Source organism: Propithecus coquereli, unplaced genomic scaffold (genome assembly GCF_000956105.1).
Source record: "Propithecus coquereli isolate 6110/MARCELLA unplaced genomic scaffold, Pcoq_1.0 Scaffold9, whole genome shotgun sequence".
NCBI lineage: Eukaryota > Metazoa > Chordata > Mammalia > Primates > Indriidae > Propithecus > Propithecus coquereli.
Window position 1 is genome coordinate 7,965,291 of NW_012155284.1, and position 25,732 is coordinate 7,991,022.

Here is a 25,732-nt window from a genome sequence, read left to right on the forward strand (position 1 = left end):
AGCGGGTGTTGATTCAGCTGCTCAACAGACTTATTAGAGACCCAGGCTCTTTCTGACAACTTCACCATCTGTAATTTCATCTTCATATTTGTTGTCTCATCTTACAGGATGGCTGTGGTCTCTCCAGATATTAAGTCTCCATTCGTAGCAGGAAGCAGAAGGTGGAAGTGGGAGGTGATTGCAGGATAAAAAAATAAGCATTGCATGGGGAAAGGTCTGTGTTCCAGGGCTGCTTCCTCCTTTTCTCTGAAAAGGAAAAACTTTTCCCCAAAGCTCCCAGATGGCTTCCCCTTATATTTCATTGGCCAGAACAGGGCCACAGGGCCCTACATCTGCAAGGGAAGTTGGTAAAGGGAAAAGGGAAGTTGGAAGTTTTCAGCTTCTGTAATAGTGGTTAAGGGAGAAAGGGTTGGAAGTGCTTTGGGGTTAGCCAACAAACAGGTTTGCCATACTGCCCCACGCAATGTCAGAATGTCACTTGGGAATAGTAGTTAACGCTAGTTGAGTGCTTAACTCCTGGGTCACAGCCTGACCCACGGCCAGCACTCAATAACTGTTAGCTATTATTCTCCGAAAGCCTATTCTTCCCTTTGAGCCTGATTCAACCTCACCACAGCAATTCTCATCTTTATCATATGTGAATCCAGAATCCTTGGCCTTTGGCTTTAGAAAGCTCTTCAACTTCTTTTCCTTATGGTAATGCTTTGCTCGTGCAAGCTTCAGTGTGCTGTCCAGGAATGTTCACATCTTAAATTTGTGAAGGGGAAGCTGAGTGGCGGGGTGAGGGAGGCTGAGACTGTCCTGGACAAGGTGTTTTGCCTGCCCAGAGCCCCCTGAAAAAAGCCACAGGGAATTCCTTATGCATGGGTTGCCATGCTTTGCACAATGTCCCTGTTCTACCCTGGACTTAGCAGTTTGGACCAGAGGGTGGTGCCTGACTCAAAGGCAGCCAGCGCAAGGCTGCAGTGAGATTCCCGTCCAGTAAGAAAGCTCCATACAGAGTGGTAATTAACTGAACTAATCAGTCTGTCTGTCTTAGTGATAATATTTGAATGCCAGATTCTAGGGATGTACAGAAGCTAAGGTATATAGAGGGGACAAGTAAGCAGATGCCATGGGGCACAGAAGCCGTGAGAAGGCAGGAACCATGAAGTGGGCAGACGAGGTTGTTGCAGAAGCTGTAGAACCTGAGCAGAGAGTGGTTGGCTTCCCATAATGGCAGCAACAACCCGTGCTGTTGAGGAACAAGAAGACCAGATCCCTGGGGCTGCTGCTTTGTTCTGTGTTCCTATGGCTACTCTGAATCCTGGGGCATGTCCCAATTCTCCCCTGGCTGGGCTACCATCTCCCTTGGTCCTCCTGGGTCCCCACATTGATCCCTCTTGCTGGGTAACTGTGGCTTACAAAACTGTGGCTACCTTACAAAAGAATTCAAATAATTTGGGCGTAACAGTGTGTTGTTCTGTTCCTAATTGGAATAAGGGAGGTGGTATACAGGCCTCTCCCACACTGGCTCATGGGACAGCCACCCTCCCAGTGGGAGAAACCAGCAAGGACCAGGTGCAACTCTGTTCTGTGCAGGCACAAGGGCCCATCAGCTGGGCACCAGGGCCCCCTGAGAGCCCCTTTAGAAGGGCATTCAGGGGAGCCTGCTTTGCCACCAGACACTAGCTCCATTTACATAATCTTCTCTAGGCTGTGGCTTGTGTAATTCAACTATTTGATTGACTTTATATTGTGTGATGCTGGAAGAGGTGAAGAAACAACGGGTTTTTGGCTGTACCCTCTGGCCTGTTCTGTTCTGTCTTGTTGGCTTTAAGGATTTCACGAAGCTTTGTGTTGCTGCCAACTGTCTCCTGGGGTGTTGATCACAAGCGGCATCCTGCTTCCCATGCGCATATCTGCGAAGGATCTGTAGGAAGTGGGACCTAATCCTTCAGTCGCCGGCACGTGGGTGGGGTGTGCGGACCGTGGAGGTTTGCGTGAAATCCCTTCAACGGCTCCACATGTTGCAGAATTTCTCAAAGCTTCAGTGCTCACGCTCGGTCTTCTTTTTCCTTTTTCCCCCTGGAGAAATGGCTGTATTGGTTTGATTGGAATGATCGCGTTATGTCTGGCAGCTCTAACACAAGTTAACACAGCTTTAAAAACCAGTTTTCCCTGACATCTTGGCACGGCAGATTTCCTAGTAGGGAATTGTTAAGCCACATTTCAACTTCATTTCCAGGCATGTGTCTTCTTTATTTATTAACTCGAAGGTTCTGCCGTTTCTTATAGAGCCCCCATCCCTCTGTTATTTATTGTTGATACATTTTGTTTTTGGCTTTAACCAAATTCGAATAAGACTCCCGACTTGTAAACAAGTTTCCCACGCTGGGAACAGAATGGGGACTCCCGTGGGGACTCAAGAGGGAGAAGCTTCTGCGTCCCACCTCCACTGGCTCAGTGAGCTTTGCAGGGCGTGGGTGGGGGGACGCAGGGTGTGGGTGCTGCTTTGTGCCTGCCATCTGGAGTTAAAATTCAAACACATTTCCCCTCAGAAACAGTTATTCGCGAAGGGCAGAAAGCCCACTTTGCCCCTCATAGAGCTAAACACTGCAGTGTAAGTTGCATTAGAGAGATTTTTAACTCCGGCTGTACATGAAAATCACCTGGTTGTGCTTTAAACCCCTGTGTGGGTCCCTCCACCAGAGATTCTGATTAAACCATTTAAGTAGGAAACCAGGCAGGAGTACCTTAAAAAAGTTTCCCTGGAAATTCTAACATGTAGACAGGGCCGAGAGTCCCGAGATTTTGCCAGCGAGGAGCCTGGGTGCACAGCTGAAGGGGGTGCTCACTCTCGGGGTCGTGCAAGTCCCCTCTGCTTTGTGGGTCACGTTAGGAACTCAGTCGACTTGGGATTCAATCTTCTGAATGAAGACGGGGTTTTTAGTTTTAAACTTACCTATCGCAAAAAACTTTCTAGGACACAACTCGTTTGTAATTTGGAGATTTCTCCCTCCCTCTCTTCCTGCTTCTCTTAATGTCATACTCCTTTTAACTCCTCTCATCCCGAGCCTTTGTCTTGTTTTTTCTCCCCCCTCATTTCTAGCACTTTCTTCTTCTCCTTCTGCTTCCTCCTCCTTTTCCTCCTTTTTTTCCTCCTATTTTCTCTTTCCTGTGCAGGCAGGCTCATCTCTTTCTCTCTTCTTGTGTATTTTGGCCATTTCTGCCAGCTGCGTCCCCTTCCATGATTCCAGGCCAGCTCACTTGTCCCAGATCTCGTTGTCTTTCCCCACCCCCGTCCCCTCCACTCCAGCACACCCACCGCTGCCCAGAAGCCGGCCAAGTGGCTGCAGGTTAGGAGGATCCTCCCAAGGCTCTTCCCGCCAGCCCCGCATTGGCGGTGTGGGCCTCCAGCTGTTTTTCATGGACCACTGCTTGGCCCTTGGTGACACCAGATGGATTTTCTAGGCAGGGAGGGCGGGGCAAGGGGGTGGTTCAGGAGGAGGAAATAAAAATTATCGAGGATAGAAAGATTAAACTGTCACTCACTCTTCTTCCCCTGAAGCTACCTTGAGGAGTAAAGATAAATGTCTGTAAAAGTTTTAAAACCTTGATTCATGGCCACATTGGGAGGCAGGTTCCCATCCTGCCACCCATCCTTGGCAGCAAAGCTGGCCAGGCTAATCTTTTGACTGTTTCTGCCCTCTGGGCTTCTCGAAAGAAAAACAGTTCTATCTTCTTTTCCCTCAGCCCCCTCTGGCACTCTTGGCGCTTGTGCAGTTGGGACTAAGCCGCTTTGCATTACAAACTGGCCAGATCCTCAGAGCCGGGCCAGCAGCCCCCTTTTCTTGCGTGGGAAAGATCAGAGTAAGGAAAAAAGCCCAGAGCCCAGAAACATCAAGCTGGAGCCGCTGAAAGGTTTCCTTCCTGCCAGGCTTTGTCCAGACAGGCGGAAAATGCAACATCCTTGGGAATTTGTCCCTGGAGTGGTCTGTGAGAGTCTTGTGGGAGAGGAATGAGGTGCCTGTTCAGAGCTCTGCTCTTTTATCCACAGCTGCCTGCTGTCACTCTGGAGCCTTGGCTTGTCCCCCTGTGCTCTGGTTCCCACCTGCCTCCTAGGAGCACAGGACGGGGTAAACACGAGGTGGGGGTGTTCTGCTGCAGACCTCTCTGCTCCTCCAAGGAGCATGGCCTGGGTGTGTCCATGTGCGTGGGACTGCTCTCTGGGGCCCACTTCTCCGATCATCCCATTTCAGCTTGGCATTAACAGGAGCTCTGCAAAAAGGCTGGGATTGTCCACAGCATGTCTGTGGGAGTCACGGTGGAAGAAGCAGGGCTGGGATGGCATTCATAGCACTAATCTCCCTCTGCAGCGGTGCCAAGGAGAAAAATGAATTGACAACCTCTTAGGCTTTGAGCAGGGTGTCCAAGAGGGGATGGACATATTTTGGCTGAAGGATGTAGCAGGGGAAGAGAATAGACAAGCACTGTTAGGGGCAATTGTAATAATAATAATTACATAGTACGCATTACATGCTACAGTCTTCAGTTCGCTTTCACATACACCTTGCTTATGCCTGAGGATAAAATACTCACAGCACAGCAAAGTACTCATATCCTCTTATCGCAAGAATTCAGAGGATTGTGTGACTTGTCTAAAGTTTACACTGCTAGCAAATTGCAGAGGTGAGTCCTGTCTTGGCCTGTGCTCTGGAGTGTCCTGCGTGCTATTGCGCACTCTAGAAGTTGACCCAGATGCTTTGGTGAGACTGACATTGGGTGTCATAAATGGAGTAACACAAATGGGTCAAATAAATAGCTCCGTATCAACTTGGAAAGGGTAGCAGAATCAAGACCAGTGCAAGGCTGGAGTTCTCGGGCAGTAACAGCCAAAGGACTTGGCCCTCTTGAGAGCGAGAAGCAGCACAAAGTGCCTATTCCAAGATGATTTAGTGAACTTGAGTCTTGTTTTGGCTGGAATTGACATTGCAAGAGAGTACTAGAGGGATAGAAGTGGGAGTGGCAGGAGTTCTTTTCCAGGTGTAGATTAGGGCCACAGTGTGTCCATTGTGGTCAGTGTGGCAAGCATCAGGAACAGGTCCGGCTGGGAGGGGCTGCCATGGACTGGGGGAGGAGGCCTGGATTTTCAAACACCAGGGCTAGAGTTTCAGTGAGAAACTGAAAAGGAAATGGGAAGCCAAGGCCCTTATAAGAAGACAGTGAACAAACTAAGCCCACTCTATGGGGCAGAGTGGGGACATTAGGACCAGATGTTCTTATAGCATCTAGGGGCTAAGTGTGACTTATTCGCCAGAAGACTCTCTTCTTCAGTAGATATGACAGGTTATAGTTTTCAAAGATGGCTGCAGTAGTGTCTCCCATCCCACACATTTATTTTGCATTGTAACTTTAGCACTCCTCACATAGAGAGGTAGAGTCTATGTTCTCTCCTTTTGTCTCTTGACAGATTTGTGACTATGGTAGAAGTGATGCTATATGACTTCCCAAGACTGGGTCATAAAAGGTACTGCAATTTCTACCTTGCTCACTGGAGCATTAATGCTAGAGCCCTGAGCTGCTATGTAAGCAGCCCCACTGCCCTGAGATGTCCATGCTGAAAGGAAGCCCAACTAGTCCATATGGAACAATGACATGGAGAACACCTGAGACTGCATGAAGAATGAGATGTCCAGCTAGTCCCCAGTTTGTCAGCTCCCCTACTGTTTCAGCTCCTACCATCAAGTGACTGCAACTGCATGAGAGACCCCCAAGCCACAGCCACCCAGCTGAGCCCATCCCAAATTCTTGATCTAAATAACACATGAAAGATGATTATTGTGATTTGAAGCCACTACCATTAGGGATGATTTGTTTCCCAGCAATAACTGGAACCATGGGGAAGGAACAAGTCTCATGCTGAGATCACTGGGGGCAAATGTGAACACCTGGGCTACATGGGGATGGGCAAACGCAAGATCAGATCCTGGTGCTTTTGTTCGGAGAAAGCCCCAATCCAGCATGAATAACATGGCATCTTGAGAGTAAGTAAAAGCTCAAGAAGTTGGCTTACATTGAGAAGGTCCCAGATAGGTGTGCCAACAGAAGGTGGAATATACTAGTTTTCAGAAATCCAGGCTCATTCAACCATGCATCAGGTGTGTATGAAGGAGCAGACTCTAGATGCCATAATGGTTTTCATAAGGTGTGGTAAGTATTAGGTAAGGCCAGTCTGAGCACGCAACGTACTGCCTAGCACATGGGAAGTGCTCAACAAATATTAGGCTATTATTCTTTTTATATTATTATAGACTTCTCCTTCTTCAAGATGTTATTGTTGTTGCTATTATTGTTATTATTTGGTCCACCAGTGTAGGCAGGGCCATGGTTCTGAGAGACTTGGTATTAAACCATAAGCAAAGACCATAGTGCTCCTACTCATAGCCAAATCTCATAACACTAACAATTCAGAATTTATAGCTTCCAAATGACACCATGAATCCATTCAGCTCCCCAGTGAGGTAGGCAAGCAGATATTCTTAGTATCTCTAATTTCCAGATAAAGAAACTTCAATTTCTAGACAAAGCCCAGAAAATTCACCAAAATCTAAAAATCTTACCACTGATCAGTAGCCAAGACAGAACTGAAGTCCAGAGCTCTGATCCCAAATCACTCCTATGCCCTCCTTGGTGCCCAGGTATAAGACCAAAGTTCCACAACTCCCTCCTGGCCAGGGAGCAGAGCAGGGCTGAGCCTGCGGATGGGCAGGACAGGTGGTCTCCGCTCAGCCGAGGCTGAGCACCGAGCAGGTGATGTGCTATCTCGCATCTCACTTTGCTAAGAGGAAATGCGGGCTGTCTGGGGAGGGGACAGCGCTGCCAACCCAGCAGTAATGCCGTGATGGAAGGGCAATGGCCTCCTGGTGGTGGGCCCAAGGACAGCACTTTGCTCCTTGAGTTGAGGGAGATGGCCAAGTTCATGAAAGTTAGAGCAGTTTTCTTTGGGTGTGAAAGTGGATCCAGATGGACATTCTCGTCCAAAGTCTTCATGGAGTTTCCCCTGCAGGGATTTGGTGTCTCCTTCCTGTGTCACTGCAGACACATTTCCCTAAGTTTATTCTTGCTGCACGATAGCGCCTGGTTTTAAAGTTGCCCATATGTGAACCACACACTCGCTCTCTCCCTCCTGACAGAGTGTTAAAATGTGGGCGTGTGAAACGCTCCTGCGTAACTGAAAATCCTTGTCATGTTAGGACTACGTGTCTGTTCTATAAGCTGACGGAACTGGATGTCTCTGGATTTTGGCTAAAGCCCCAGAGCTGAGGACAGTGGGCAATGTGTCCCCATAGTCTAAAGAAAGCAGCCCCCTCCAGACAGGCCAAACTGGCCCTTTGCCCTTCACCTCGCCATCCCATGGAGTCTACACCAGCAGAAGATTCAGAAAGCGGAGTTGTGGGGGAGTGAGCTAAGGGCTTTTGGGGACGGAGCTCTGGCATTTGCCCTCCCCTTCCCACAGGGCCCCCTCGGGTCAGGTGAGGGAGGGCCAAGAAGAACACTCATCAGAACTGCCCTGCCCTCTGCATCTGAGAGAGATGCTCTCTGGGATCCTCCAGCTCACTATTCCCCACAGAGCAGGTAGCCCCTGGGGTCAAGGGGTCACGGGGACACGTTTTCCTGAAGTCTGTGCCTCTTCTTCCCCACCATACAGGCGTCCAAGACTCCCAGGATGTGTCTCCTTCCAGGGCTTGCTCAGACCGGTATGGGGCCCCCCCACCCAAGTGGCTTGTGCTCGGCTCTGGGCCTGAGTGTGGCCGAGGGCAGCAGTTTTGGGGGGCTGCGGATGGATCTTGGATGTGCAGCCCAGGTGGCCACACACACATGTTCCTGGCTCATGATTGGGATGGAGATGGGGTAGGAAGAGGAAGCATGCAGCCTGCCGGCCAGGGCCAGGACCTGGGGATAGGAGGGGTGACTCTCACAGATTCTGATTCCAGGGAAACTGGAAATTCTAAATTCAAACTGACCTTCCAGGCCATCAAGAAGTTATATTTGTCAAGGTAAGAGGTTAGAGCTTATTTTATTTAATAATAATTTTAACTTGATTTGTAGTTTTTAAATATTTCAGTATTTGGCATGTGGACTTCTATTTGGCTCTGGCCTTCACTGGCTCTTGCAGCGTTCGCGGGGGCCTACAAGAAGGGGAGCGGGGCTCTGCTGCCTGCCTGGCTGGCTGAAGGCTGCAGAAGAACAGAGGCTCACCCAATGCCTTGGGAGAGGGTTGTGTATCCCTGAGAGTTTGGAGGCTGATGTGAATCTAAAGCCTGGAGCTTGCCTGGAGTGCTCGGAAGTTGGGAGGTGGATGGCGTAATCCAGCACAGCAGGGTGGGGACAGAGGATGGCAGTGGGCAGAGCCCAATTCCCCACTGTGTGGTGTGGCAAGTAAGTGTGAGCTTCTTATGGGCCAAATACATGCCTAAGTGTCTCAGGGAACCCTGAGCAAGAGGGCTCCCTGTGAGGGCAAGAGTTCAAAGTGGGAGGCTGGGGGCAGGGACGCAGAAGATCTTCCAGAGTGTCTTCAACCATATTATGCAATTGTGTAGAAAGAAACTTCCTATAAGGCGTCCTCAAAGAACCAAGGGCATAGCAGTGTTTGAATGCCTCTGACACAGAGAACCTCCTAGTCTCAAGGTCCCTTTTAAAACTACCACCAAACAAGAATCCCGGGCTCCTTTTAGTCCCTTCTCCCCTGCTCTGACCCAGAAATACTCAGCACTGGGGGGGAGTAGCGATCGGGAAGAAGAAGAAGGGGGACAGCAGTCTCACGTGCCTCACCTTTTCTGACCGAATCCAGGCAGAGCCAGGCCTCGGCTGCAGGAAGAAGGAAGCATCAGTGTGGAGTGAGAGACAAGTTTTAACTTGGTTGAGACTTTTTAAAACCTGAAAGGGTCTTAACTACCATAATGAGACCTGTTCTCATACATAGAAGCAGTCCAGAAAGCTGTGGTGTGAACCCAGGATATTGTAGGGGGTGAGGAAGAGAGACTCTCACAGAGCTTGGGATGGGGGAAGATAAACCAGTTTCCTTTTGTTCCCCGACCAGTTCATTAACCTGGTTACACTGTCAAAGATTCTGTGCTCACATAGCCTAACACCAAAGGAGGTATGCTCTTCCTTGGCCTTAATGCAGACTTGAACATCCTTTTGCATGGAAAATGGGTGCTGGTTTGATAACTGGTCCTTAGGTAGGAGTCACTTGTCCTCTCTTAGTAGGAAGATTGCAGTCAGTGAGGCCGTGCATTGAGCAGGTGCTCAGGGATCTGTTTCCCTCCCCTCTCTCCATAGGCCATGATGGCATTCATAGGGTTCACGATGAGAAATGTGAAAACTGTCAGTTTTGCATAGGAGTAAGGCCTGGAACACAGTGTCCCCAGTCCTTCTGGTGTGGTTCCGGTTGTTGGTGGCCACTGCAGGCACTGTGCTCTTGAGTCTTTGTCTTCTGGATGGTGAGCCCTGCCCCTCCTGTGGTTTCTCCAGTGAAGATTTCTGCTCATGCTGAAAGTTCAAAGGTCACTGGCTCAGCCTCTTCCCTCATGCCTACATCTGGGAACTATGACCTCATGAAGTTTGGACAGTTAACATATCATTTCCTCATCAATGTATACTAATGCGTTATTTATTCTAGCATGGTGATTGTGTGGCCAAAGATCACCCGTGGCACTGGCTCGTCTTTTGTTCTGTACATATTTATTTCTCAGCACAGACTGGAGAACAATGGGTTCTTTGATTCCGCCCAAGGAAGGATGGATTTTGTCAGACTAAGCCTCACCGAAGGCCAACCCAGGAGTTCATGAATCCCCTTTTAGGGGTGGGTTGTGCCGTTGGGGCTGAGAGTGGTGAGGAGGAGACTGTGCCTCTATTTTACTTGCTACTTAATCCTCTGCTTCTTCTCTTCTCTGATCAGAAAGAGGGTGTTTCACTGAGGAAGGGCCATGGCAGGCCAGGCCCCTCTGACTCCCTGTTTACTTGCTTGGTTCAGAAGGAAGTGTCTACCTCACTTAGACACTGCAATGAAGAAACAAGATAGGTGCTCAGGAGCCCAGCCTCACGGGGTGGCAGCCGGCACAGGGAGGCTGTGACATCAGAGTGACCAGGGACCCCAAGAGGATGACTGAGGTGTCAGAGAAGGTGAAGTCTTGCTGTGGCCCTTTCTTAGTTCCAAGGGTCCAGTGGTCCGGCCTTTAGCTGAACTCTTGTCCAGTTACTGTCAGTGTTTAGGTGGCATTGGAAGGCCCTCTATGCAGGTTCCTTGGAATTTCTTGGCCACAGCCAGAGATGAAACTAGAGAAGATGAAACTCTAGACAGTCTCCACCCAGGGGATAGGATCAATCAAGTGCTCTTTTTGGTGGCCAGACAGCAACAAGACACTGTGTATCAGACACAACTCCCTTAACTCAGAAGGGCTGGAGGAAATCCACTCCCGGGTGTGTGAGCTGCTCCGACACTATCAGGGTGTGCGTTGGCCGTGGCTCAGAGGCAGTCCTCTGGGAACCAGGAGTCTGAATGATGGTATTGTTGCACTTGAATGCTCCCAGGAGCTGTCTGAAAGAAAAGAAGAGATAATGTTGAAATGTTAAATGTTTCCAACAAAAGCTATTAGGGGAGAATTTCCCGACTCAGCACTTGTTGACATTTTTTGAGGTTTTTCATGGACAACATAAGGTTACTCTTCTGTGTGTGCATGGGTTTTTTATTTATTTATTTATTTATTTTAAGTTTATTGGTTTTCATTGATGAGAGAGTTGTGCAATCTCGGGGCCCAGGCATTGCCAGGAAAAGCTGGTAATCATTTGGTGACCACTCATTTTTAGTGCCAGAGGAGGCCTGAGCATGGTCTTTACTGCCCTGGCTTCTGTTGAAGTTTGACCCACCTCTGCTAAATTTATTGGAGTGTTGTCTTGGCAACTCCAAGTCTTGGGGGTCTTTTCCTTCCCATTCCTGTAGAGCTCTGACTTATTAACCTACATGTCATGAGGCCTTTGACTTGTGTTATAGGTTCAACTGGGGCCTCCCAAAGTTTATGTGTTGAAGTCCTAATCCCCAGTACTGCAGAATGTGACTGGACGTGGAGAGAGGGTCTTTATATAGGTAATCAAGTTAAGATAAGGTTGCTAGGGTGGCCTCTAATCCAGTGTCACTAGTGTTCTTACAAAAGGGGGAAATTTGGGGACAGATCTGCACATACGGAGAACATCACACAGAATATGAAGATAGAGATGCTTCTACATGCCAAAAAAGTCAAAGGCTGCACAAATCTTTGAACATCAAATATAGCACCTTGGCATTTGAGAAAACAGCAAAAGCAGAAAGTCCACTTTCACCTTCCCCTCACCCTTCTCCCCAGAAGGAGGTCATAAAATCTAGAAGGAATTTGCTGACCTTCCCCTGAAGTAGGTCATAAGACCCTCATGTGGGAAGTGCCCTTCCTATACCTAGAGGAAAGGAATATCCTTATCTCTGAAGACACAGGGACACAGAGAAGAATCTGAACAAACAGGCCTTGCTGAGTTCACCCCCTTTATTATCATTGGGTCATACCCCTGTGTCCAACCACACTATTCCACAACTGTTCATGTCATCATCAAATTTAGCATAAAAATACAGATTTCCCTCTTTCTTGGGGTCTTCATTTCCAAAATTTCCCATGCCATGTAAAACTTCCAGTAGATAAATTTGTTATTCCTTTCTCTTGTAATCTGTCTTTTCTTATCGGAGCCTCAGCCAGGAACCTAAGGTGGGAAGAAAAGGTATATTTTCCCCTACAGACTTCTAGCCTCTAGAACAGTGAGACAATAAATTTCTGTTGTTTAAGCCACCCAGACTATGGTACTTTGTGACAGCTGTCCTAGCAAACGAATACTATATTTGTTTTATAACTTGGAATTCTCTACTTTGCTTTATCTTCCTGTTTATGGGTTCTCCTCCCTCTCCCTCTCCCTTCCCCTCACCTTCCATTGTGTCATTTTGGATTGGACCACACTCTGGAGCCAGACTGTTTACCTCAAAGCTCTGCATTTACTAGTCATGCACTTCTAACCTTCTTGTGCCTTTGTTTCCCCATCTATAAAATGGGAATAATAATAGTAACACCTTCTTAGAATAAAGGAAAAACTGATGTAAAGCACCTAGAATAGTGTCTGCCTCAAACAGCAGAAGTTCACAGTCACTGTGCACAATCCAAGCACATAGACTTCAAGTGTACTGAGTGCCTGCTCTGGTGCCCAGTGGTGCTAGTACTGGAGGGAAGGATTCCAAATTATTATAAGACATTGTTCCCGTTCAGCATTTCCACTCCTGAGGGTTTATAATCCAATTGGAGACATAAAACATTTGTAGGAAACAGTTCACAGTGCAAGGCATTGCGTGCTTAGGGGATCACAGGATCAGCACGCTGGCTCAGTCAAGCACTTCTTGACCTTGGCAGCACATGAGACCTTACTGGGGGGACTTTAAAAATAGACTATTGCCTGGGCCCTCTCCCTAGATCAGTTAAACTGAACCTCGAGTTAGTTGGCAATCCTCTTTGTGCCTCGATTTCCTCATCTGCAAAATTAGGGCAATGCTTGTATCTACCTCCAAGGGTTGCTGTGCAAATGAAATGAGTGAATGCGTGTAAATGCATGTAATAGTGACTGCCAGCCACATAGTAAAAATGCAACAAATGTGAGCTCTTATTGGTGAATAAATATTGAAACATTAATGCCCAGTAGACTCTGCTCCAGCTTCACAACATGTTTGCTGATTCCTAGTCACTTGAAAAACTCTAAGAATAACTTTCACCATCATCCTTCTCATGTAAAGGCTATGGAGGTTTTAGAGTGCTTAAAACTGGCGCCCTTTGTGGGGCAGCACAGGCAGATTAGGTTCTTAAGTTGTTAACTGGGTACACAAGATTTGGAGACATTTCTTAGGAATATTGCAGTCAACAATTCCAAAAATAGTGTTGCAGAAATCAGGTAGATACTATCTGGCTGGCCAATGGAGGAAAGGCAATTCAATTCTTTGGTAGAGTGATCCCGGAGCACAGAGGTTTAGGATATTAATGACAGCTGGCCTTTGCTAAGTGCTAGGCCTTCGCCAACAGGCTACACATGGATATTCTATTTAATTATCACACTAAATGCGTGGGTGCTGTTATCCATCCCCACATTACGGACGAGAGATGAAGGCACAGAGAGGTTAAGTAACCTGCCTGAGGTCATACCTCTAGAAGGTGGTTGAGAAATGATTTGAATCCAGGTTATCTGTCTCCAGATTTGCTCTCTTAACCACAGGACAATCTCCTGACCCACGTGGTACCCCTGTGGCCGAATCTGTGGATGGATCACCTCAGGGTCGACTCCTTTCCTTCACCCTCTCCTCTTGTCTGTTTCCCTTCTGTTTTCATCACTTCCTCTCCACTCACTGGTGAGGGAGGGATTCCTGCCCTGGGGTCATGGGTATGGCTGAACACAACTCCTGGCACTGGGCAGATGCGATCCACAGCATTTATTCGTTACATATACTCACAGCACAGGGGAGTAGGGCGCCTCATGCCATGCAGGGCCACATGGGCATTGCACTTGGGAACAGAGTGAACAAACAGAAGGAGGCAAGCTCTACAGTATCAAAAGAGTGAGGTGGCCCCTGGTTCCCAAGGGATGATGGGATTGCCTTACTTGAATAATTCCCTGGGCTGGCAGGGAGCTGAAACCTAGTACTCAGGTATAAGTGAGGACTGTACCCGGCCTCTTGCAGTAAGAGGGATGTTTGGCTAGAGGACCTTATCCACAGAGCACAGTAGGCAAGGGGACTTGCAGTGGGCACTTTGAGGCCTGCCACAATTTTCCAGATGTCAAGGCAGCACATAATATTGAGCTTTGAGTTTAGGTCTTACATCACACCTTCTTCTTTTGTCTCTGTCTTTTCCTCACTTCCTGAGCTTCCCTTTTCTTTCCCCCATTCTCAAGCAATGGGTTTAAGGTTAAAGACAAAGACCGGGGCTCAGCTTCTGGCCCTGCCACTTACCAACTGTGCAATTGCAGGTGAGGTTCTCAAGATCTCTTGGCTTCTGCTTCCTTAGCCTTATATATTGGAAAATAAAAGTTTCTTTTTAAATGTATCTGCTTTGAGCTATAAATGGAAGCCCGAAAACACTTTCATCACAGTAGAAAGTGCTCAATAAATGTCAGCCATGCTCATATAGGTGGCCTAACTCCAGTGGTGACGTTTGGGGCTTAGTGGCTGGGTCTGAGAGCCCATCTCAGGATGAGGCAATGTTAGCTCTGCTAAGGTGACAGGGATAGGCCTGAGCTCCTAGAAGCTTGGCCTCAATATGACTCTACCTGAGACATCTTCTCTTTCTCAAGAATCTCGAGGGCTCAGGCCAGCATAGCCTGTGCATTCATGCTTTGAAAAAAACGCAGCAACAATAGCTGTTTGGGCCTACATAGTCTTCCCTTATCTCCCGCTGTTGCCATGTACCAGTACAATCAATTGTTCCACTGTCTCATTTGGTAACTTGGAAACTGTGCTAAGGATCTATGATAACCACTTTGGCTGGAACTAATGTCCTTTCAGAGATGAGGAGGGGAAAAAAAGGAAAGCAAGATGACCTAGCCAGGGACAGGCAATTCTCTAAATTTTGGCAGAAGCGGATTGCATCTCTGAAAGCAGGTAACTAGAAAGAGAATATTGTTCTACTTCCTTTTTTCCCCCTTTATTCTCTGGGCTCATCTTTCTAAGATCTTTAATTTTCAGAACTGAAACAAGAAAGTGTATTAATCTTAAATGTCTCCCATTAATCACCAAGTCCAGTCCAGTGGCGAGAGATAGATGACTCACTTCCACAGTTGATTTCTTGGTAACGGTGGGTCAAGGCTTGCCCTTACATTTCCCCTCCTGTCTCGCTAATGGAGAAAGCTTCCCCTTAGGAAGTACCCATCCTGGAGCAATTTTTCAAGGGAAAATTGCAGGCGGGAATAGCCACTGACATGCAAATATTTCTCTTAGGGTAACAAGGTGAGTAGTATAGCATAGTGATTAGAAGCACAGGCCCTGCCTTTGACAGTTGTTGTAGGATTAAATTACAGAATTAAATAAAGCACATAATTCAGTGTGGGACATATTAAGTAGGTCTGCAATAAATAGTAAATATCTGTTACACCCCTCCTATGTGCCAGACACCGTACTGAGTAGTTTACTTTTGCCGTCATTTGATCCTCATCATATTTTGTGTGACGGGTGCCATCTTTTCCCCCTGGTTTACAGATAGGGAAACCAAGATGCTACGTGACTTGCTCAAGGTCGTATGGCTAGTAAGAGACACAACCAGGATTTGTACTCGTGTCGTCTGACTCTGGAGCACACGTTCCAATCACTACAAAGGCTGCCCTCCCAGCAAACAATGCCTGTTACTATGAACCAGGCACCATAAGCACACCCTTGTGGGGACTGAGCCCAGGATGTTGTCACGTATGTTGTCGTGAAGTGATATACCCTCTTCTACCCCAATGACCGCTGGGGGCCCTGCAAGCAAATTAGTGGTGATTGAGCCATGAGGAAATGAATCCAGCCCCTCTACTGCTTTTGCTGACCAACACCCAGGTTCTTCTCTAGAAACCTGGAATTCCACAACATCGGTAGGAAGAGTAAAGGGCTGCTTTTTGTTCTCCAGGCAGAATTTTTTTAAGATTCTCTTAAAAAAATTTTAAAGAGACGCCTTTTCTGACCCAGACAAATTTCATCTCATAGATGTCAGATAAGCTGCTCTGCCACTCAGCAGCTGGCCTGTCCCCAGCTCCCTGTCAGCGCTGGAGTCCGGAGGAGCCAGGAGGATGTGGTGTGGGTTTGACAGAGGGGACCGTTCAGATGCAGATGTCCCAGAACTTGGGGACGGCTTCTAGAACCTGTGGCAGGAGGTAGAGCTGAGGGACTACTTCAAACTCTAGGAGTGCTTTGAGCAGTTGAAAGGCAAGTTTGTTTTCATTCGCCCTACCTTCTAAGACTGCAGAAATGCCAACGTAGAGTTTCTGTGAAATATCTGTGTCCCCACATGGCAGAATCTAGAAAAACCCCATGGTGTTGGAATGACCCAATATGGTGAATCCTAAGCCAGGCTTTCGTTACCCTGCAAGCAATTCTGTCTTCACGCGGTTGCACGCAGGTGAGGCTGGAACAGACAGCACGTTTGGGAACACCTTCATGATGTCAGGACGCTTTTCATTGCTCATCTATCACGGAACAGCTCAGATTTGCAATGTGCTACCCGCGTTCTCCCTGTGGCACAGACAATGCTTTCTTTCAACAGAGCGCGGCTCCGTGGGACGGGCTCTGCTGAAAGCGAGGCGGTGGGGGCGCAGCTGCCCCCTTGGGGAGGAGGGCTGTGGGGGCAGGTGGGGACCAGATGCCTGGCCGCAGCCGAGCCGGGGGTTGAGCACATGGAACGGCCACTCCTGGTTCCACTTACTCATTTCTCTGTGCTGAAAGGTGTCATATAAATGCTAAATAGAACAAAGAGAGATGGGCCTATCTATTTGCATTTCGTCTCATGTGAGCAGATGCGGAGAGAAAAGCAGCTTAGCCAGGGCGGTCCAGTGCCCGCTAGGCTGCGGTCTTCAGGTCATTTCCATGCCGCCCGCGTCAGTTCCACTCCGGCGCACTAGACATGGTTCGGGGTGCAAAAGGGGTGCATGCCCTCTGTCCTCAGTGAGTTTACAAAACTTTGGAGCGGGGGCAAATTTAACCACAGGAACCAGCTGGGGACAATACAACCCAGCATGTGGCTCTGTGGTAAGCGTGGGAGTGGGCAGGTCTGCATGGATTGCTGCAGGAAGGAGATCGTGGGAGAGGGGGCCACGCGTGGGTGCGCAGGAAGCCTTCTTGGGGACAAGGACTGGGCTTGCCCTGTGAAGACTGGCCAGGGGGTGAAAGCCAGAGATGGCAAGGGAAGATGGCCTAACAGGACCTTCACATCTGCTGTTCTTCAGCCGACATGCTCCCCTCATCTCTTTGGATGGTTGGGTTCCCCTCATCATTTAGGACTGGCCTTAAATGACTCCCAGGAGGTCTTCCTCAACTTTTCTAAGAAGCAGCCCTCTCCACTGCATTATCTTCTATCAGAGTATCCTATGTTCCCTCCCTCCATTTAACACAATGTGTAATTAGATATTTGCTTGTTGCAGCCTCCGGCTTGCACTGTAACCACCAGGCAGGCAGGGCGCCCGCGCATCTGTTTCATCCACTATTGTATTCACAGACATGCACAATGTCTGGAGCCCAAGATGTGCTAAGTAAATACTTGTTGAATGAATGAGTGACATTTGAGGACAGCCTCATTTAGCAAATGTATTTGTTGGCCAATTGAATCCAAGTCTTGTTTTATATTCCAGAAAGAAAACCTACAGATTCCATAGATCCAGCATGGAGCTGGATGTCTTTCAGGAGGAAGAGTTTTCATTAAAATGTATAATCACAACAAAGCAAGAAAAAAATGAGCAATTGATGTAAGCATGCCAGTCAAGTTTGCATGTTAAGAAATAGAATAAAGTGAAATAACAATTTATAAACAATTGCACCAGGGCCTTGCATAAATAAACATGACTTGCTATTATGCATAATACAATGCATGGCATTTTAGGCTTAGACCCTGTCCAAGGTGATTTGTTACTGGAAGAAGAGGGAGAATCTTGTCAAAACACAGCTTTACGTAAAACGTGATCCCTAGACATGGACCCAGAGGACGATATTCCAGGGAGGTTCCAATATGGTTTTAAGTAAGAAGGCGGAATTCTTATTTCATCCTCTGTTCAACTTCTTGTTTTGAATGAATGGGTAGCCTGGATTATTGTCCTTTTGAAAAACAATTGTTTTGTTTGGTGAGGACCAGAAGAGCCATGTCAGCTCTAATGCAAGAGAGAAACGCATTTTCAAAGGTAAATATCCTTGTGTATACAGGTGATTGCCTTTTTATTCACATTTTATCTGAGCAATATATAATTATAGAAATTGGAGGCTAAAAATCAGAAATCTCCTCATATTTTCTTGAATGAATAAAAACGGTCTCTCTTGTATAAAATTTCACTTGGGAACAGACAGGGGCAAGGGAGTAAAATGATGGGGATTGTGAGTTCCTAACATTGGCTCTGTGCAATTAGTATTTTGAGAACCATATTTTATGCCAACTCACCAGCAGAACCAGAGAGTCAGAAAGTTTTAGAAATTGCTCCTCCCCACTTCCCACCTCACCTTCCACCACCAAGAAAAGTCAAATTGTCTGTGGAAAAATATATTGTAATATCAAAAACAATCTTCTGATTGAACTGTGGCATCTTCTCGAAGCTGCCATGCGGGAGTGTTCTGCAGAAGTTTTAAAATTTGACAGATCAGGTAGTTTATGATTTACAGGATATGAAAAATAAAGCTGGTGGTTTGAGTTAAAAAGCATTTTGTCAGGCTGGCCTATGATCTCCTTCTTAATAGTGACTAAGAATAATGACTCATATTTGTAACCATTGTGGTTGGGTTGGAGCGATGGTCCAAAGCTGGGCTCCATGAGCTACCAGTTCCTGGACTGCCCCTCCCGCCCCTTCCCCCTGCCCTTTGGGCTGAATCTGGATTCCAAGGCAGAGGAGAGAGAACTGCCACGGTCAAATGCAAGAGTGCTGTGAGTGATCTACTTCTTTTCTACCCTACTTTACTTCAGGGTGTTGTGTGCAGGACATGGATCCATCCTCACATTCTTCCGCCTACGGTGTGTGTGACTGTGCTACAGGCGCCCTTTTCCCAGAGCCAGACTCTAAACCACAAATATAATATACGCGGATGCCCAAATGCTGTAAAGTACTGTGAACTACAGATCATCACGTAGTATGGACACGATTATTTACAAAGAGCAATGTGATTTTAAAAATTGCCTCATTCCCTAAGCTCTGGAACTGGATTTTTTTCAGTCTTTTTTATATACTTGTGTTATCAAAAACTGGGATATTTGGTCAACTTAAATTAATAAGAATGATCATTATGAATAATGTATTGTCACTGACATTCACTCAGAAGATACCAGAGTAGTTATCGCAGCAGGAGTATCTATGTGGAAACTCATTCCTTCTCACTCACTGCCTTAGAATTTTTTCTTCCTGCTGCTGCAGAGGCATGCACTCCAAACAGCCAAATCCCCTAGTCGTGCAAGTGGAATCTCCAACCTGTAAACCGAAGAGCCCACATGCCTTCTAGCCTACCTTCCTGAAGAACTATCGGGCACTTACCAAACTTTTAGGCTTGTGTGTAGCATCAGGACTACAGAAATTATATGAGTAGATAGAAGACACGAGGCTCAGACATGCATTATTTTTAAGCCAGAGAATTAAACTGAAAGAAAACTGAGAATAGAACAATAAATCAATGAGATAGCACAGAAGACTGAGAAACAGATCAGTACACGTATGTTACTTGGACATGTATGCTGAAAATGGTGCTAAAATATCAGTGGGGAAAAGATAACTTATGAAATTAATGGCATTGGAATAATTTCCAAGGAGAAAAAATATTGGATTCCTTCCTCACACCATACACAAAAATAAACATGAGAAACAAAATTATAAGACAATGAGAACAAAATGTAGAATTTCTACACTACCTCAAGGGTAAGAAGATTTTCTTTAAAGTAGCAAAAAGAACATCCTATAAAGAAAAAGATTTGTAGATTTGACTATATTGAATAAAAAACTTCTGTATGACAGAAGACAGGAAGGATAGGGTAGGGAGCAGCGGGGAGAATTTGTACCAGATATAATAAGTAAAGGATTAATGTCCAAACTATATGAAGAAAAAGAAAATACATAAAGGGAAAAAAAAGCTGCTTAAAAAACGAGCAAAGAGCAATATGGAAGGCAATTCAAACAGGAGTATATCCAAATGGGGAATAAACATATGAACATATTTTAAAACTCTCTACCTTACTAGTAATCAGCAAAATGCAAATAAAGACAAGGAGATACCATTTTATACCCAGCAACCTGCAAAACTGAAAAGTTTGATGGTATAAAATATTGATGAGGAATGGGAGTTTACATTAGCTTATTAGTATATCCATTAATATAGTCAACTTTTAAGGCAATCAGTAGGTTTTAATAAAATCTTTGATGGGTATAATCTATGACTCAGCATTTCCACTCCTAGCTTCCTTGTTTGTAAAGGTGAAGAATTAGAATTAAAGAATTAATTAATAATTAATTAAAGAATTGGAAACAACTCACGTATCCAGTCAGTAAGAACAAGAGTGACTTTCAAAATATTTAGCAATAAAATAAGGTATAAGCACCAACCAATCAGAACATATGCTAGTCATAGAGCTGGACAGGTCCTGACAGGTGGGGGCAGAGTGTTATTATAATAATATAATATTTTAATAATAGATTCGGCTGTACTGGTGAGGATGCCTGAGGATTACACCTGGGTAATAGAGAGTAAAAGCTAAAGTGAGGGAATCTGAATTCAGATCCTCTGGGGTTGAATTCTGCCCTGTTGCTTGAGAGCTATGCAACCTGGGGCTAATTCCTAATTCCCTCTTGCTTTGGTTTCCTTGTGATGTACAACAAAAATTATAACAATTTCTTCCTCATAGACTTGTTACGAATATTGAGCTAATATATAAAAAGCTTTTAGAAAACTTCCTGGCACATAATAAGCACTCAATATACATAGTAGGAAAATGGAAATGGATAAATAAAATGTACTAATGTACTATAATTGTATTGTAGAACACTACATAGCAATTAGAACGAATGAACTATTAATATATGCATTGACCTGGATAACGTTAAAAAAACATATTAAGTGGAAAAAAAGCTTCAAAAAGAAAAACATATTATTTATGGATGCACTTGGGAAATTAAAGGAGAGAAATATGGACTAGGAAGACATTCATCAAATTCATGATATTGACTATCTCTGGAGAGTGAGGGGAATATGGTTGGGGAGGGGTACAAAATGAATTTCAACTTTCTCAGTAATTTTTTTAATCTCAAAGAAAAAAGTTCTGAAGCAAAATGATAAAAACATCATCATCTGTTAATTCTGAGTAGTGGCTAGATATTTGTAATATTCTCTGAACTTTTCTGTACCTTTAATTTCTTTTAAAAAAGAGAAAGAAAAAGAAAGAGAGAAAGAGGAAGGAAGGAAAGAAGGAAGGAAGGAAGGACGGAAGAGTCGGGCCAGGTATCAGGAGATGAGAGTGCTGGTACTAGTTTTGCCTCTAATTAGCTATGTGACTTGGAGCCAATCACTTAAACCTTTCTAGACTTCAGTTTCCTCCTCTTGAAAGTCAATTTAAGAATAATATTTACCTCAAGGGGGTGTTTTTGAGAATTAAATGAGATTGGGGGATGTTCCATAAATGTTAAAGCTTTATTCAAATGTCAGTTAAAATAAAATTGGATTGCTGGATTAATAATTCCTAAGACTTCTCTAGCTCTAGTGGCATGTGGCTAGTAAGGTATTTTGGAGAAGAAGCAGGGTAATGTATATAAAGTTCTTAGCTCAGGGGCTGGCACCTTGCTTGTAGCAGAGACTGCTAGATGCCTACTCAGTGTAGAGTCTCTCTTGCTTCTTCACTGACAGAGCTCTGATTTTATTCTGGGTGGCGATGTGCTTAGATAAAGAAATATATTTCCTAGCCTCCTGTAAGTAGGAGTTGTTGGCTGGATTTCCAGAAATCTTCAAGAATTTGTCTCAGCTGGGAGAGCTACCCTTCTTGCCTCCCCCTACTTCCTTTGCCTCTCTTAGGAAGCAGAGATGATGGCTGGCATTCCAACAGCCATCTTGGTCCATGAGGTGACCTTGAGGATGTAAGCCATGTGCTAAGTATGATGGAGAAGAAAGATAAAAAGCATCTGGGTCCCTGCTGGCTGTGGAACTGCCATTACAGCCTGGGGCTGCCCACCTCAGGTCCTCTTTTATGTGGGGAAAAATAAACTTGTATATCAAGTCATTTATTTGGGCTACTGTTACATGCAGCTGCACTGAATCCCAATGGACACATTTTTGTTATTCTGAAGATGCTTATTCTCTTCCTATGTGTTATGATGGGGTAAATTAGTAAAGATGAAAATAATGGTAATGACACCTGTTCCTGTGCTAGCCATGGAAGAAGAAGTACTCAATTGCTCTCTCTCTTCCTTACTCATCTGTTTTGTTGCTATGAAGGCTATAATGGGCATGCCTCAGGAAGCTCAGAGAAGGCTCTGCTGGGTACCAGGCCTAGGGCCCTGGGCTGTCCTTAGCTCCCACTGCACTACTCATGCCCTATGGTGAGAGGGGAGGAGCCCTTTCCCCTGTAGTCTCGGATGGCCAAAGTTGAACTTGTTGCCCCTGATCATACTCAAACAAAAGGACACAAAATAGCTTTCCGTGGAGGTGGAGAGAACAGAGAACATGATTACAGGTTCATTTTTGCCAAATCTTGCACTTATTATGTGATCCAAAGTTTTCTGTGGTCTGATTCTGGAGATTGTAGTATGCATTCTGTAGGGAAGATAGTCAACTGGTTATAAATGAATGTTAACCAATACTAACCGGTAAGCAAGACCTCAGTCAAACTCTGGCCACATGGAGAGCTAGATGACCATTTTTTAATGTAGCGGGGAGAGGAAAGAGAGACCTAGGATGTTCCCATAAGCTTTAGTAGTAAAGAGGACAGAAAAGGAATCCACAAGCCCTTTAGAGCCATGTGTAATATGCAAAGTCCCAAATGAAAAATTCTCCAGAACTAGATAGGATAGCTCTAGCAATTTTACCCAAGATACAAGTGAAGGAAGTAGGTTTAAAGGGAATACAAAATAAGAAAACAGAGAGAGACAGAAAAATTGAGAGAGAGAAAGGAAAGGGAATATAAAGAAAAGGAAGGAAGGAAGAAAGGAAGAAAAAGGAAGAAAGAAAAAGCAAGCTCAGAAACACTAGGATGAAACTTTACCTCCTTGAGCCTGGTGAAAGCCCTTCCTTGGCACTGGGTTGGTGTTCAAGGTGTGATTGCTTGAATTCAGGACTGACTCAGGAGAGGTGAGTTTCTTCTCCTTAGAGCAGTGGGACCCTTTGTGTGTCTTCCTGCCTTTGTACACAGGGCATTCTGGGCTGTCTCCTATGGGGCTCATCTTCAGGAGGTAATTGGAACCTCGTTCCTGAGCAGGTTCATGTGGGTTTTAATCCTGATTCTGCCACTTATGAGAATAGGCCACTGGGTAAGTCACTTAACTTCTCAGAGTCCGCTTTTCCTCATTTCCAACCCTTCCCTGGAAGAGTTGTTAGGAAGAAAGAGCCATTGTTAATGAGAATGCTTGGCAGGGGGCTTGACGCAGAGAAGCACCTCAGTAAGTAAGAATGTGCCTGGTACCTTCCCTCTTTCTTACTGGAGGCGCCCTGGCTGTCCTTGCTGAAACCCTCCCTAGGCGAGAATAGCAAGCAGGAGCCTCCGGAGGGCCGGCCAGTGGAGAAGTCCGCTCCATGCCAGCAACGGGGGTGCAAATCTGTAAAGAGTTTAAAAACAATGGTAAACCAACTGAAATGAGATCTGCTTCTTATTAGCACCATGTGCCCTCAATTTTAAGTAACGTCATGATAAAATACTCTTCCCTGAAAAAAAAATTGTAATAATCTAAATGTTAAATGATAGCTGTGGTTACTATTGGGTTTTAATGATATGTATCAGCTTCAAGTCAGCATATTTTTATTATTTATCCCTCGATAAACATATTTTATAGGGAGGTTGATCTAGAAACTCCCTGGTAATATGGGAATAAGCCCTTATTTGAAGAATCAGTTTGTCCATAATGGCTTGGAATCACCGGAGCTCGCGCCTGCCGTTTGTTTCTTCTGACCCTGTTGCACTGCACATTCCTGCATTTAAACAGAATTGAAATAAACCATGATCACAAAAGACAAGATGGACAAAATTGGAATTACCTCATTTATGTCATCCTTTGTGAACATTTTAAGTGTTTATTTGTGTTTAAAATTTGAAACAGTGAAATCTGAAAACCTGTGGGGTATGATATTTTTAAATGCAAATTTTAGTACATACATGCAATATTTTACTGCATGTAAACTATATCTTTAAAATTGAAATGTACTCTTCTTTTCAAATTATAACTATTTGTTTTAAAACTAAGAAATAAATCCAGTAAATACAATATTACCACAATTGCGTGATGTAATAGTTGCCTGAGTTGTACTTTTTGTACACATTTTGGTTTTATTAAAACTTACTTAGAAGTTGCTGGACAATTCTTTGTATAAAATAGTACGTCATGTTGTAAAGAAAAGATCAAAGTTCACACTGCGATGTAGATATAAAACTCTTGAATAAATTATTGTGCCTTTTCCTTTTATGTACATATAACAAACTTTCTTTCTTTCTTTCTTTCTTCTTTCTTGCAAGATTATACATACAAAGTATAATAAAGAAAAATTTTCACTGCCTTTCCTGGCCATGTTATTTTTTATTTTATTTCAAGATTATTGATGGAGATCATTTTGTTGAATAGAGGAGGGGTATTAAAAATGATCTGCTCTGGGTGTTAAATATGTGAGATAGGCCACTGACAATAGGTCTCACTGTCCTGAGCCCGGAACGCCCAAGAGGGCATGTGGGGGCCAGATCACAGGGCCTCCCAGTTGCTTGAAGAGAATGCTTTCTCTCGACTCAGGGCACTGGTTTTCCACAGTGCGTAAGAGCTCCAACCTTAAGGAAAATAGCAGCAGCAGTAGTCAAAACAAATAGCTTCTCCAGGCATCAGGCAGATATTTCCATCATTTTCTCTCCCAAATGGCCCAGACTCAGACTTCCTTTGGTCTGCTTCAGACGACCCAGCAGTTGCACCTTCAAATCAACCCACTCCACAAACTGTGCAGGCAGGAGTGGCTGCATCGTGATCCTTTCTCCGTGACGTTCATTGATTTCTTCCTGTTGTACTGTGCAGGACTTTCTTTCTAATGCCCTTTTGAGACTGAATTAAACTTTAATTCTAGCTGAGGAGGAAGCTCTGGGAGTGTTGGACAGCACTGGTGTACCATCAATGAGACCGTCTGGGAGTTAATTATACCATAACTCTGTTGCTGCTTGGAGCTCATTAATTCCCCTCTTCCTCCTCAGCCCCTCCCCTTTAGAGCTGTTTAGTTATTTCTAGCTGAAGTTGCTCATCGCCTGGAGGAACCCCCTAGGACCTAACTGCTTACCAAACAATAACCGGAGCGCTTTCTGTCCTGCTGTAAATGTTCTCCTTCGCTGGAGATATTTCTTTTGATGATAAAAGCCTGGGTTTGCACACAGTCAGGGTAGTGCCCTCTGTCTGGCTGCACTGGGCCTGGCCAGGTCAGTGGTAAACGCACAATGCAGGGAGTCCTGGACAGACAGCAGCTAATCTATTTCTCCGGCATGTCATTAGCATAGGTGAACACAAATCCACATCAAACCTGGTTTCTTTTTTAAAGACCATATTTACTGCCCATTAGTAGTCTGGGCGAGTGAGAACAAGGCTATTGGTGGTAAGTATGTAATTCAGCACAGTCATTAAATGGGTTTAAGTACAGTGCTAATGTGGAGAGTGCAGAGAGTTCTATTTTGACATCCTAACCCCAAAAATGAACAAAGGCAAGGAAAGTTTCTGCCCACTGTCTTCCTCTGCCTCTCTTTCAGTCTGTGTCTCCTTTTATCATCTCTCT